Source organism: Pteropus alecto, unplaced genomic scaffold (assembly GCF_000325575.1).
Source record: "Pteropus alecto unplaced genomic scaffold, ASM32557v1 scaffold24, whole genome shotgun sequence".
In the NCBI taxonomy this organism is placed as follows: Eukaryota; Metazoa; Chordata; class Mammalia; order Chiroptera; family Pteropodidae; genus Pteropus; species Pteropus alecto.
This window is the reverse complement of record NW_006439192.1, coordinates 21,125,302-21,141,380: the sequence shown is the minus strand read 5'-3', so window position 1 is coordinate 21,141,380 and position 16,079 is coordinate 21,125,302. Positions and strand designations below refer to the sequence as shown.

The 16,079-nt window shown below is 37.2% G+C and overlaps 1 long non-coding RNA gene across 4 annotated transcripts in view; it reads right to left on the bottom strand.

The window, feature by feature from the left end:
* The window catches only part of LOC107195979, a 188,285-nt gene that overhangs the window by 60,309 nt on the left and 111,897 nt on the right, over positions 1 to 16,079 (bottom strand). For 2 of the 4 annotated variants that reach the window (XR_003047605.1, XR_001517291.2), the window contains one exon: positions 2,261 to 2,365. The exons of the other annotated variants lie outside the window; for them this stretch is intronic. This is a non-coding gene — a long non-coding RNA (uncharacterized LOC107195979). The remainder of the gene's footprint in view (positions 1 to 2,260; positions 2,366 to 16,079) is intronic. 4 annotated transcript variants of the gene reach the window in all.

Below are 16,079 nucleotides of genomic sequence, written 5' to 3'. Positions count from 1 at the left end.
TGTTTCTCTTTTTTTTTTTTTTCACTAAATTTAGTTCAATTCATTTGAAAACAGAAGACCCTTAATATTCCCATCAGGAAGTCTTAAGAGATTTGTAAACATATTATCACATTCTATTTATCTCTAGCAACCAAAAAAAAAAAAAAAGAAATCCAAACTAACACTTTTTAGACAACTTTATTTTTCTTCACTGCTTCCATCAGCACCAGCATTGACTTCCTTTCTAAAAACTCTTTACTTAAAGAGTTAAATAAATGTGTACTATATGCAGTGTAATTGTAAAGTTGCAAAGAACCAAAAGCCTGAATGAGATAAGGAATTTGGGCTGGTTCCTTTCACTGGTGAAGTGATTCATCTCCATCTACCAAACTTAAAGTCATTGAAAATTCAGATTCTTAACTCCTGAAAAGTTTTCAAGAGACAATTTGGAAATACCTGTAAAAAATTATAAATGCACATAAATTTTTTATTTATTTAAAGAGACAGTAGGCTTGTGTTTGAAATTTTGTCAAGGGAAATACATGAAACCCTTAATTTTGGTAAAATTAAAGTTAAGTGAGTTTGGAAGATGACATCATTTGGGAGACTTTTATTTTCAAGAGCTTGGCTAACTTTTATAATTAGAAAAGTCCTGCTTCAATGAAATTACAATTGTTTACAAGTCACATACTATCGGGTTGCTTATAAATAGGAAAATCCAAATTTCCATTATATCAATTAAACACCTCTTAACCATTAGACTAAAAAAATAAGACCACATGCCTACCCTCTGAGAGTTTATTATTTTGTTGGGAATGCAAGGCTTCCAAATAAATCAATTTGGGAAAAAAACTGAGACAGTCTACTATAACTTTCTAAGTTGACTATCATCAAATGCATATGGCCAAAATACAAAAAGTGATAGTTGCAGTTGTCTGAAAGGAAATATCAATATTTGGGAAGCAGGAGGTGACATGGGAACATATGATTAACAGGTCCAAAGGAGAGAAAAAAAAATTTCTAGAGGGAAAGTGTCAAAAGAGCAGTAATCAGGGTGCATGCGAAGGTTGGGGTACTTAGATGGAGAAAGGAGTTTGGCAGGAGCAGAGCATGAGCCTTCAGAAATGAAGTTTAAGGATATTTCTAGAAGAGTCTTTCCTTGCAAAAGTTTTCAGAGTGTAGCCTCATGATTCTAAAATAGCTGAAATAATTCTTATAGAAAATTGTTCGTGATAATTAAATAATATTATATTAGAAAACAATATCACTACCAATTGGTCTAGAAATCTTATCAGTGCTGACAAATCTACAGCTGTTTGGCTTGGGAGAAAGGTATGAAATGAAGTTTGAGGAGGGGAGAGAGTATAATAAACATTTTGAGATGGCAGCATGGTAAAATGAAAGGGAGCAGGACCAAGATTTGGAACTTCGAGGTGCCAGCTCTGATCTGTGTTCATGAATACTCACTTGTCCACACTGATCCTCAATGTAGACATCTATAAAATGCAAAAGGGATGATTTCGAGGATTCATTTGATATGTAGGTTATATAAACTCTTTTAAGGGTTTTCACATGCGAAAGAACATTATATATATACATATATATAATGTTCAATGGAAGAATTCAGATATTTAGGTAAACAAAAGAGGGAGAGAGATTTTTAGCTTCATATGAGTATATTAGTCAGGGTTCTTGGCTGTAAACAACACACTATAGCTCTGGTAATGTAAGTGAAAAATATAGTGTATTGAAAAGGAGACCTCATAGCATCTATGGGAAGATCAGAAAACCAAGCTCAGGTAGGAAAACGAAGAGGAAAGGCCTGGACAAAATTCCTATCCCAGGTATAGGTCTTAGAACACTGCCAAAGGCAGCATTGCCATTGGACTTTCTGACAAGGACCACACTGGAAACATGCAACAGCAGCCACAAATAATCTCCAACTTTGAATTGTGCTGCAGTCCTTCAAAAGTCCTTGGCCAGTGGAGGCATCTGACTGGCTCTGCTTTACGCCATGTGTTCATGCCCTAGAGTCCAGGATCTAAAAAGGGAGGAACCTCCACATTCAGCTCAATAGTAGGAGACAGAGCTTTACCTCTCATCTACCTTGAAATTACTTTCATATAGTAAGGATATATAGATACTGTTCAAAATGGCCAGAGTCCACTCTAATAAAATTTATCTAAAATGAGTGGATTGTTTTTGGAAGTTATAGTAGGTTGAATGATGGTCCCCAAAAAGACGTGCCCATGCCCTAATCCCCAGAACCTGTACATGTTACCTTATGCGGAAAAAGGTCTTTGAAGATGTCATTAAGTTAAAGATCTTGAGACGAGGAGTTAATTCTGGATTCTCTGGTTGATTCCTGAATTTAATGACAAGTGTCCTTTTAAGAAACGCAGAGAGAGAGTTCCAGTCAAAATGGCAAAATAGATTAACCCTGTGCTCTCCTCCTCCCATAACCACATTAAAATTACAACTAAATTATAGAACAATCAACCCGGAGAACCATCTCAATACTAGCTGAGCATAACTCCTATAACTAAGGATTTAAAGAAGAGGCCACATCGAGGCTGGAAATAAATAAATAAATAAATCACACCTTCATACAAACAAACAAAACAAAACAAAAACAAAAACAAAAAAAAGAAACACTCAGAGAAGATGACGTGAAGACAGAGGCAGAGACTGAGGCGATATGACCACAAGCCAAGGAGACCAGCCACAACCAGGGACTGGAAGAGGCAAGAGACAGATTCTTCCCTGGGGTCTCTGTACAGAGTGCAGCTCTGCTGAACACCTTTAAGTTTCTGGACTCCAGAACTGTGAAGTAACAAATCACTGTTTGTTTTAAGCTACTAAATTTGTGGCAGTTTGTTACATAAGCCCCAGGAAATTAAGGTTGTGTTAGTGAGCCTCCCATTGTATTTAACAGGCTGGATTCTACTTCTGAGATCAGTGCTTTAGAGACAATTCTTGCTCAAGGTGAGAGGCTAAATTCAGTGATAACCTATGTTCTTTTCAACTCTAGGGTTCTGCACTTTTAACTTCTACATAGCTATCTCACCAAGATTATAGCCTCCTCCTGTTGTTTATTGTACCATTTCTGTGAAAATAAGACTAATGACTAGAACAGTAATATTTGACTACTGACAGAATATTGGAGATTTTGTTTCCGAAGTTGTTTATACACGAACCTGATCTATTACTTACACTCTCTCTTCCTTTTTCTTTGGTTGCTTTCTTTCTTTGACACAAAAGGTTTAATCAACTGATATGAAAAAAATTAACTGTCCAGATTATGCAGCTGTCATTTTTCATGTTCCTCAGGAATATTTTCTGGAAAAATAAATGGAGTTGGGCTGCTACAGTTGTTACCAAATCATGGAAATCCCTTTATTGCACTTTGAATCATCCTGAGACACATTTATTTTTATCCATTTTCTTGATGTTGTCATAAATCAGGCTTCATCTCTGCATCTTTGTGACTCATGTCTCATCTACATAAATAAATATTGAGAAACAGTGAGTACAAATTTCTCTGTGATTTTAAACAAGAAACTGAAGCAGGTGACAAGGCAGTTTGCATAAGTAGAAGATAAAGTCCATTGCACTAAATCTAATCTGCCTTGATGCTTTTTTCACTCTTTCTCCAGACATTAAAAGTTAGTGATTACATAAAACCCTTTGGGAAGTTTTCTGGGTATTTTTAACAGATTAAAATTTTTATATCCCTATTTATATCTGATGATATTTTATGGAAGTACCCTACTTACAGCTGAGCATTACTTAATTATACATGTTAGTTTTAGTAATTGCAGATCAAATGTTAGTTTTAGTAAACGAGCCTTACAAATATCGGATTTTATATACAAAAAATAATTTGTAATCACCACTAGATACCAAAGTGGTGCCATGTGAGAGATCTCTGCTTTGTTGTAATCTTGCCCACTCCTACTCTTAATCCTGTCATCTTCCATTATCCCTGACCTATTCAAGGGGATACACACAGCAATCACAATAAGAAAAGTGCTGTAGTAAAGTTATTAACATGGTGCCGTAGGGGACCAGGCGAGGAAGAGGCTTTCCTTATGGAAAAGACTAGAGTGAAGAAAGTCTTAAGCAGTGTGCAGAACTTCCAACGAACAATGTAGAGGGCAAGTGGGTTTTATAACATACAAGCAGAAGAGCCCAGCCAAGAGAGTATATTGAGACAAGATTTGAAGATACCGAGAGAAGGAGGTGACAGGCAATGAGAGAAGGAGGTGACTGGATGCAGGGTCAGATTTGGAGTTTATTATATAAGGAAAGGAGAGTCATTCAAGCTTTTGAGTACAGAAAGGATTTCTCTCTAGAAAGCTCAAATGATATATATGTAAAGTTAAATTGGAAGGAAAAGAACCGGACCCAGGTTATTCTTTTCAGGTAGCAGTTTGGGGAAATGGTATTCTGGAACAATGATAGAAAAGGAGAAAATAAATGGGAATTACCATGAGGAAAAACAGTGGGCTTTCATTAAAGCTGGGAGGTCAGAGAAGAAAAGACAGCAGGTAAAGCCAACACATGTTGCCTTAGAGTCTGTTCAACTTCATAATTTCAGACATGATCATTCCAAAGAGCTGAAGAGCTGTCTATTCTTATGCTAAAATAAGGGGGGAGTGAAAGTCTAGTAATATACTTTCAAATGCATTGCACAACTTGAAACACCATTTGAATTAATCCAAGTTGTTCAAAACCAAACCAAATGACAGCTTTGCTGCCTTACTTCATGTGGTTTGTAAGCAGGATAAGCAAACTTTCAACCATCTGTTGTTTTCCTAGCTTGCTAGAACAAACTCTAGAACTTACCGTGCTATGCAATCACTTATTGCTTTATTAATTTTTAGCCCAAAGTAAAGACACTTTATATTGTGTGTATGTGTGCGTGTTTGTATATGGATTAGTGAATATGTGTTGGGAGTGGGAGAAGTGTTTAGCGTGAGGTTTAAATTCTACTTTTCCCAATAATGGCATAAAATGCAGCTGCCGCCTTCCAGCCCAGCCCCGCCTACCCTCCCACTCTACAGTTGTCTTTTATTTCCAGTGCTTGACTGAGCCAGTCCTAAATGCCTTTTATCCCAGACTGAATGTAATCTGACTGCTTGGCTTTCAGTCCACTCTCTTCCTCCTTCCCCTCTTACAGGGATGTGCTCTCCCCAGCACATTTCTCTGCAGTTACACACCCCTTGCTTACTATGGAGAGATGAAGGCTGAGCATCCTATAATCCCCGGTCATATTTACCACTCCCATTGCTGGGTTCTGAAATGTTTGAGTGAGGTTTCTGTTTGGTTTAGTTTTCTTTTTGTAGCCAGAAACTTTGTGAGGCAGTATTTTTTATTTATTTTATTTTATTACTTTTTTATTACTTGGGAAAGTGTTTGAAAAAAAAATGAAGCAAGAGGTACAGCTGGTATACTTAGAAAGCTTTAGGCCTGTTCTCTGCCAAAAAGAAAAAAAAGCTCAAGATGCTTCCTTTGGGAGGAAGACTACCGTGTGGCAAAATTCTGCTCACAGTGCAAGTAATCCTTTCTTTCCCACAAGGGTATCTGTGCCTTCCAGAGCAATGCAGCCACTCTGCCTGGCAATGTCAGGTCTCGGATTTATAGTTATATTCTCTATTGCCTGGTGGCAAACAGTGATTTGCAGGCCTAGAATTCTCTTAGTTGGCAGGAAGGGCCACTCAGCTAATTCTCAAACCACATTTGAACAAATAGAACTGTAAATTCTTTCGAAGATAGATTTGCCCCTCCTTTTAAGACCTCCTAGATTCAAAGGTGTAATGGAAAAATAATAATTCCTTCTCTATTCCATGCCCTCATGTCTATGTAATAGGATTCTAGTTTGGAGACATCATTCTTTGGAGGTTTCAACAGCTGTTTGCTGTCCTGGGAGCCTTTTGGAAACAGAGTGAGGATACCAGATGCAGAATAATGTCTCCAGCAGAATGATGTTGTGATGATCCTGAGAACTGCTAAGTGGTCTTAAGAGTCGGGCTAAGGATTCCTTGAGAGTCTTTAGAGCTAGAAATGATTTTTGAGAGTAGATCAGGAAAATAGCGCATGCAGTACAAGTGCTTTGCCAATAGCAGGAGACAAAGGCTATTGTGTTGGTTTTGCCATCAACAAGCTCTATGACCCAGGACAAGTCTCTGAAACTTGAACCTTCTGAATGTCAGTTTCCTTGAATATAAAAGCTACACTAAATGAATAGTTCTCTCCTCAGAGGTTGCAGAATATTATGGTCACCCAGAAGTGTGTGTGTGTGTTTAACACTCATGCCTGACACCAAACTTACAAGGATGTCAGAGTTCAAGAAAGAGGAAATTAAGAAGCCAGGGATAAATGTTTGAGTTTCTGAGATGTTTTTGACGCAAATTATTCCCATCTGCATCCTCACCACTTCCTGATAGCGAATCTCTGGGTTAGATGATTTCTAGGATCCTTTTTGTCTTTAACATTATATGACTCTACCTGAGTTAAAAAAAAAAAAAATAGAGAAATGCATATTAAGACAACAATAAAATACTAGTAGACACCTATTAGAATAACCGAAATCTGGAACACCGACAGCACCAAATACTGGCAAGAATGCAGAGCAACAGAAACTCTCGTTCATTGCTGGTGGGAATGCTAAATAGTATAGCCGCTTTGGAAGACAGTTGGACGGTTCTTTATAAAACCAAACATACTTTTACTGTACTATCCAGCAATCACACTTCTTGGTATTTACCCAGATGAATTTGAAATTTATGTCCACACAAAAACTTGCACATGAATGATTATAGTCTCCTTATTCATAAACGCCAAAATATGGAAGAGGCCAAGATGCCCTTCAGTAGGTAAATGAATTAATAAACTGCGGTACATCCAAACATTGGAATATTATTCAGTGCTAAAAGGAAATGAGCTATCAAACCATGAAAAAGAAATAGAGGAAACTAAAAAGCAGATTACTAAGCAAAAGAAACCAATCCGGAAAGCTACGTACCATGCGATTCCAACTATATGGCATTCTGGAAAAGGCAAAACTATGGAGACAGTAAAAACATCAGTGGTTGCAAGGACTGGGAAGAAAGGGGTGAATAAGTGGAACACAGGATTATTAGGTCAGTAAAAATACTCCGTATGATGTCGTAATGATGGATACATGTCATCGTACATTTGTTCAAACGTGCTGACTGTACAATACCAAGAATGAACCCTAATATGAACTATGAACCTTGGATAATAATGATGTGTTAATGTAGGTTCATTGATTGTAATAAATGTACCACTCAGCTGGAGGATGTTGATAATGGGGAAACATGTGTGGGAATAGGGGGTATATGAGAAACCTCTGTATCTTTCTCTCAATTTTTCTGTGAATCTAAAACTGCCTTAAAATTTTGAGTTAAAAAAATAGTGTATCATGACTTGGACCTATTGAATTACTCAAGAATATATGTGATGACTTGTTTCTAAAACCACGTAACCTTCATCTTGAGGTAATGCAATTGAGGAAATTAGAGGTCTCAATGTGAAATGCTTTATTATATAAATGAATTAAAAGAGAAACCACAGGAAGAAAAAGAATGAGTCTTAGTAATGAAAATGCCTTATGTATGAACACGGAGAGAAAACTTTTACAAGGAAAATTAATGCAGCTCAACTATTAGTAGAGCACCTTGTATGTGATTTTTAGTATTCAATATTTTTTAAGTGTGTAATTTTAAATGATAGGGTTGTTTTATTGTCATACTTATAATCTGTCAAGAAAATGTACAAACACAAACAATTATCTATTAAAGTACTTTAATGATACTACTCTGCAACGATTTCCCTTTGAAAACATAACATGCATTGCATTAGACTTTCAAATGAGTTAACTTCCCATTTCTTTCTACCTGCACATTTGGGTTGAGTTCTAGCTATTCTAAAAAGAGGAGTGTGAACCCCATAAGGATAATTTGGAATAATATTTTGTGATGATCTATGTGAACTTTTATATTCCTTCTTCTCTTTCCTCACACCCAATCTCGTTTCTCCTAAAGGAATTGGAAAGAAAAAAAGGGCTGCCCTTAGAAACAAAACATCCATATAATCATCAGAATGGTAATGATTCCTTTAATAAACATTGAGAGTCTATTTTTCGTCAAGTACTGAAATAGGCATTAGAAATACAAAGTCAAATAATATATAGTCTTGACTCCGAAGATGTATATATTTTAGTAGCAGCAGCAGCAAAGTAAATCATCATTTCAGTGATAGGATAGTTGTCTTCCAAGGATAATATGGAAGCACCTAGAAGAGGCTTCTAAATTAGATTTGGAGATAAAGCAGGATTGTTTTGAAGAAGTGACGCTCATACTTTTGAAGAATGTGCAGAACTGAGCTAGATAAGAAGGGGGAAAAGAGAAGAGAATGAAAAAAGTTTTAAAAGAAGGAAACAGCATGATCCGTTGTTTCTGTACTAAAGAGACTTGGGATCATGAAACAAATAAAGCTGAGGAAAGAGGCAAGACACTTAAAGATACACATAAGCCATGAGTCTTAGGCTAAGGTATTTGAACTTTATTCATCAGGCTATGGAGAGATGTTGAAGGATTTTCAAATAAGTTAACATGTTTGGGCAAGTACTTTATAGCAATTGTTCTCTTGGCATTCTGAATAATAGTTTAAAAGAGAGGCAAAGATTTTAATTAGGTGGTGAATGCAATAAGTCAGGCATAAAGGGTGAAATCCTAACCTAAAGTGATGATGCTAAGATAGAAGAGGTAAGTAACTAAATTAGAAGAGGTAAGTAACTAAATTAGAAGTGTTAAAGAGGGAGAATTTAAAGGACTCCATTACTCATTAAATGCAAGAAGGATGGGAAAGATAAAAGTGCCACATTGGTTTCTGGCTTCACCAATTGGTTAAGTAGTGATACTATTCATTGGTTGATATAGGAAATTTAAAAGTAACCAATTTTATGGAAAATTGGAAGTGTTAAGTTTGAGGCTTCTGTAAGACACACAAGTAGAGAGATACTCAAAACCATTGGATATAGAGATACGAAGCCTTTTATAAAATTAGAATATACAAATTGATATGAATATATATAAAAATATAAACCCAATTATGCAAATAATATATACTCAGCAAAATGTTGGGAAGAGAATACATCTTAAGTTTAACAGGCATTAATCTCTGGTAGATTTAGAGATGAGATTTACTTTTTCTTTCGTATATTTTTTCTATTTTCCAAGTTGCATGTTATGAATAAGTATTATTTTATTGTAAATAAACTTCTTTTTAAAAATAAAATAAAAACTAATAAGAAAAAAAAGAAAAGTTAGTATGGTCAAGAATATATAGCAGTAAAGGAAACATAAAAAAGTGTCCGCTTGTTTGGCAACGCTGAAGTCATCTGGGGATTTTGCCAGAAGTCCCTTTCTTTGATGGGTAGTGTTGTAAATGGGCTCAGAAAAAGTAGAGATAGTAAGTACAGGGGATGCTTTCAAAAAGCTTAACTGTAAAAGGAAGCAGAAATATGGACAAGAGCATGAAGAAGATAATAGTTCAAAAGAATGTCTAAAAATAGAACTATCTCAGTATGTTTATAGCTGACAGGAAAGAGCCAATATAGATTCCAAAGTATAAGACAGGGCAGGAATAACTATTGGAGCAATACCTCTGAAGAGACAGTAAGACGTTGAATTTGAATATTAGGTGAAATAATAGCCTTAGACTAGAAAAGACTTTACCTAACGTAAGAGGAAATGAGGAAAGGATGAGTAGAAAATAAAGAGACAAAAATTAAACACTTGTAATAGCCTCAACTCTTTCTCAAATTCCATTTAGATAACAGTGAAGCTTTTAACACATAAAAAGTGTAAAAAATCCCAAAAGGCAGGTAAACATCAGAAATGTAATTTTGGAAATTGAAAAGTAGATGGGTGAGTGGTGACTGATTTAGCAAACCTGAGAAAGTTGGCAGTGAAGAAAACTAAAAAGTAACCCAATGTACATCTCCCCGCCTATGGAAGACTCAGGAATTAGAGGAATACACGCAGATGTTAGCAATATGGGATATTCCTCCAGGCAAGAGTCTGAAAGAGCCTTCTCCGGAGAATCTAGCCCACCTACAAGGAAAAAAAAAAATACCGACATTGGGGATTCTGCAAGAAAATGGCCAGCTAACTCACTCTACAATGAAATCCTCTATTAATAAAATCTCACCAAGAGCACAGAGATGCCCAAAAAAGAACACTGGAAAACAATCTTGAAATTTAAAATAAAATAATAGAAATGGAAAACTCAATAGAAAGATTGAAAGATAAGGTGAAGAAAGCTAGAAATCAGAAGAAATCCAGACAAATGGAGAAAATAGAAAATAAAAGAAAAAAATGATAAGAAAATTAGGGAACTAGTAAAGAGAGCCAATGTCCATAAAAGAGTTTCAGAAAGAGAGATGAGGACAGGAAAATGACATGGAGAAAATCAAGTGAATAAGACAAGAAAAATTTCCCCAGAGCTGAAGAATATGAGTTTCCAGATTAGAAAGACCCAGCAAGTGCCAAGTTCAATGAATGAAAATAGAACCCACTGGTACATTTCATAGGTAACTCAAAAGGAGGAGGTAGAAGGAGGAGAAAATGAGGAAAAGGAGAGATTTTTTTTTGCCACAGAGCAAAGGAAAAAACAGGTCACATATAAATGATTAGGGATTTAAATGGTTTTGGACTTCTCAGCAGCAATGTTGGAAACTGAAAGACATGGAAAATGACTTCCAAATTCTGAGAAAAAATAATTTCCAGCCAAGAATTCTAAACCTGGCCGAACTATCAAGTATGAGAATAACAATATTTTCAGATGTGCTAGGTCTCGGCAAAGCTGACAGCTGCAGAGCAGGCATAGCATTCAAACAAGCCAAACTGGAACTGGTCAGATGCTCCAAGAAGAGACTTATCCAAGAAGAGGAAATTCACATTAGAGGCTGAAAGGATTGAAAGGAGATTTACACAACTGGGAAGAGGATAGGGAAAACCAAGAAAGTTATTATCAGTTCTAGAAACACAGAAGACGTGTGTTTTAATTGCCTCATATCCGTTGGTGAGGGAGAAATGCCCATCCTGGGGTTACGAGATAACTGAACACATAACACCTGACACTGGGCAGATGCGATCAATAGCAGTTTGTATAGCAAACACGGCCTGGGGGAGGAGGAAGGACATCACGCGCCATGCAGGCCACACAGAGGTTGCGCACAGGAGCAGAGGGAACCACCAAAGGCTGTGGGAGGCAGTCTTTATATTATCAAGTGGGCAAGGTGACCCCTGGGCCCATGGGAAGATGTGATTAGCTTGTTTAAATAATTCCAAGTGCTAGCAGGGAACTGAAATTCATTACTGAAGGGTAGGCGGAAACTACACCTGGTGCCCTGGATAAGGAGGGTTGTTTGACCATGGGACAGTGTCCGTGAGGACAGAGTGGGGAAGGTAAATGGCATCAGACCATATGAGGTGCTCCGGGTTTCACCAGATGTTAAGGCTGCACATAATATTGGGCCTTTTTCTTAGGCCTTACTCTACAGTACTCAGGAAAGGAAAAGTAATTATAATATACCTGTGGCTTAGTCATGATTGGCATTTACATTTTAGAATATACAGATGAATATAAACATGTAGGAGAATGAAGAAAATGTGCTGTATGTGTTGAGGGGGAAGGGGTTTTGCTATGTGCTAGAGCTAACCTTCCTATTTTACTGTTGGAATTCAATAGAAAGTAGCTAAAATGGACACATCAGTAAGTAGCAATATATGTATGATGTCTAGGAATAGGGATATATGTGCCCAAAGAATCAGTTGCTTCTGGGGAAGAAGAAATCAGGGATCAGATAAGGGACTGCTATGTTTTCATACCTGTTTGTCTCTTTAAATTATGTACATGAGTAACTCTGAGTAAAATTTTTAACCTTCATTTTTTAAAATTAAAGAAGATAAGTTTGTAACTTAAGGGAGAGAATGTTGAAGAATTTACTGTTTAGTGCTGAAAGGTGAGCTCTGGAGATCGTCCACAAGGGTGTGAACCTTGGCTGTCGACCCCCAGCTGTTCCGCCTTGGGTAAATTCTCCAACCTCTCTTAGCTTCCACTGCTTCAGCCCGCAGATGGAGCAATAATAACCATGTCTACCTGAGAAGCTCTGATGAAGATTAGATGAGCTGATGTAAACAAAGAACTTGGCACAATGTCTGGCATACAGTAAGCACTCAGCTGATATTAGCGATTATTCAGAAAGACCAGTTTGATTTTCTCCACAGAGTGGAAAGCAAAGTCTTTTGCGGAACGAGGTGGATGAGGTGGTGAGGTCGGGAGTTTGAGGAATGAGATGAAAACTTTAAAGAGCTGTTAAGTGAAATGAGACTAGAACTGAAAATAATTGTGGGAAATTGAGAGCCCAGCCGAGGTGAGACCGAAAATGTGTAGCACTCGGAATACACCACCGCCATCTGAGGCAGCAGTGCCGGTGTATAGGCAGGAAAATTGAGTGCGTGGATTGATTGTGGACTGAGTTTTGCTGAGCAGAGAGGGCAAAAGACTTAAAAAATGGTGGCAAGAGAGTGATTGAAATGATAGACTGCGGAGTTTAGGCTGAAAATGGAACCTGGCAAAGGTAAAAGTCACCTGATTGATGGAGCCCAGAGGTTTTCCTGCAGTCAGAGAGGATCATAAGGAATAAAAAGGGTCCAAACTAGAGGAAAAGAAGATCTCCTGGTTCAGAAAGGAGATCAGAAAGGAGTGTATGGGGGTTTCGTTTTCATGGCTCTGTGGTATGAGATAAAATACATGACATGGAAAAAAATATTTATCTTATGGCATTCTCACAACAACCTTAGAAGGAAAGACAGAGGAGAGAGTAAAGAAAGCTGACATCTGTTGAACCCTTAACAGGTATCTGGATTGTGTTATGCCTGTTACATATTAATTTCATTTATTTTTTCACAACCGTCTTAGGTAAATAATAATATTCCTACCTATAAATGAGTGAACTATAGCTCAGAGAAATGGAATAATTGACTCCAAAGTCAAAGTAACTTCCACAGCACCCATCTGAGGCTAGATTTCCTCAAAACAAGTGGGCTGAACTAGATATTTTTAATACACTTCCAGTATTAATGCCCTATATTTCTGAATAACAATGTCGATAAACATCGTTTCTTTTTCATTTGCCAAGTAGCAGTAACAAAATCGACCTTACCTACTTCAGAGAGTTGTTATGGCGATCAAATAAGATAATGTATGTGAAAGGGGTTGATAAATCAAGACACACTGTATGATTGACAGTTTAAAATATTTAGAAATGCAGGGGGAAAATGCAAGTCACAAGGAAAAAAATATGGAGACTGAGATTCAAATAATATCTAGTGAACCTCTGCTCTCCCACTTAGAGTCCAGAGACCTTGGCCAATTAACTTTGTGCTTCAGTTTCCTTATCTGGAAAATGGGGATTAAAAGTTGGACTGCCTCACAGATATATAGTGAAAATTAATAAATTGATTTATAAAAGGTATTTTTTAAGAGTTCCTGGCACAGTGGAAGTGCTAAAAATATTAATGATTCTCATCAGTGTTACTCTTACTGTTTTCCAGGTATGTGTTTTTTGTATAAATATATATATAATATATATACTAAGAAGTATATTTTATTTAAAAAATTACACCTGGAAAACATATAATAAATAAGTTATATGATATAATATATTATATGTATAACATGTAATATATAATAATACATTATATGTATATATACATATAGAAAGAGAGACGGAGAAACAGAGAGGCAGAGAGAGACAAAGAGAGACTCCTAGAGGATTAAGAAAAAATTCAAAGGGAAAGTATCAAGAGCCTGAAGTGGGGATAAAGATTGAAATTGGAGGAAAAAATGACAAAAAGGGACACTCGGTCTGTTGCCAACACCAGACTAATAAGTGGAAATAACAGGCAGTCACCTGTATGTATGATCTGTGGAGTTCCATGAAGCCTGCTCTGCTGCCTGAAATATTTCAGTCCTACAAAGGTATCGCAGTGCTCATGCATTCTAGTGCCTACTGTGTGCCAATGATGGCATCGGGTGCTAGAGAATAAGAGATAAATAAGATAGATCCCTGCCCAAATAGTGAAATGCACCAAATTGTAAAAGAATCAGCTATTTAAACAAATCGCTCCAGTACAACATGGAAACTATAATTTTTTAAGGGGAGATATTAATTGCTAACATATATTGAATGCTTACATGAGCCAGCTACTGTGCAAGTGCTTTATACATATCACCTTATTTAATCCACCCAGAAAAGCCAAGATTCCAACTCTAGAATTGGCATTGTTAACACATTTCCCTGCCTTGACTTAAAGGACACAGTCAGGAGGTGGTTGCAACAACTGAACTGGGAAGGGTGAGGGCCTGAACTATTGAGATGGTAGCAGAAATGAAGAGGAGATGGGTTCAAGTTATATTCAGAGAATTAAAATTGGTGGGTCTTGAAAACTGATAAATGTAGTGAGTGAGGAGATACTGGAATCAAAGAAGACTTCCAGGTAACTCTGGAGAGGCTTGGACCAGTGACATGAATATAGAGTGCACAAACATTTAAATGTTTTTCAAAGCTCAAGCTTATTTTTAGAATCCCTCATAGATCAGAGACTGCTAGTTTCTGACCTAATATTCATTAAGCCATCTTTTTAACTAACAGAATCTGTACATTATTAAGTGCAGGAAAAGATTTCCAGCCTCCCTTCTCAATAGAGATAGCCAATGAGATGCCAGCAAAATGTATTTGATGCAGCTGCTGGAAAGTTTCTTTGTTCCTCTTACATCTTTCCTAAACAAAATGTGGGTATGATGGCTGGAGCTTCAGCAAGCTTCTTCTGTAGACCTGAGGTGACCTTGAGGATGAACACCAAAAGCTAAGGTTAGAAGAGTTAAAGATGAAACATTGAAGCCCTGTGGCACCACCACCAGAGCTCTGCACTGTATATACAGTCCTTGGCAATTACTGAGAGGAAATAAACCTCTTTCATATCTAAGATATATATAAGATTTTTATTACCAGTAACTAACTAGTTAGTCTTAACTGATATGACTCCCTCCCATTCTCTCTACCAGTCCAGATCGCTAGTCATCCTAGGTCCCTACTCGGACTCAGGACCATCATCCCAGGCAGTCAAACAGAACGTGAAATCAAAACCCAAACTCAAAAGAGCTCTCCCTACTTTCTCTTCGCCCCAGGTCTCACTTTGCCTAAGAGCTCTTTCATTGGAAAATTTAAGCCCTGCCCTCAATCAGTTTTCTCTCCTGTGTGACCACTTTAGATGCCACCAACTGATACAGAAAAGAAGAGAGTTGTGCAGAAGATGAAGAATTCAATTGGAGAAAGTAGAGTTGAAGATGATTTGAGGAGAGCTGAAGTGTCTTAGTCTCTTCAGGATGTTAAAATACCATAAGCTGGGTGGCTTACAAACAAGAAAAATTTATTTTTCACAGTTCTGGAGGTTTGGAAGTTCAAAATAAAGACGTTGACAGATTCAGGGTCTGGTGAGAACCCACTTCTTGATTCATAGACAGTGCCTTTTCACTGGAACTTCGCATAGCAGACGGGAGGGATCTCTCTAGGTTCTCTTTTATATAGGCACTAATCCCAAGGGCTCGGCCCTTATGACTTAATCACCTCCCAAAGGCCTCACCTCTTTCATATCTTGAGGGTTAGGATTTCCATTCAAGTTAAACATTCATTCTGTTACAAATTTGAATTTTAAGATGACATAAACATTTGAATTTTAAGATGACATAAGCATTCAGTCCACTACATGAAGATTTACAGAACAGAGTTGGATATAAATCTGAAGCTCCAGAAAAAGGTGTTGGCTGGAGGTTAGGTTGGTGTTTGGAACTGTGAACATAGGTGGGATTACCAGAGAAAGTGCTGGAAGGAGAAGAGCAGTAAGGGGTGAAAGAACCCTAGGGGGCACCAACTATAACATGTGGGTGCAGGAGCCCTAACTGGTGACAGAGGAAGCCCAATTCAGTCAGTGAATGAGAATGAG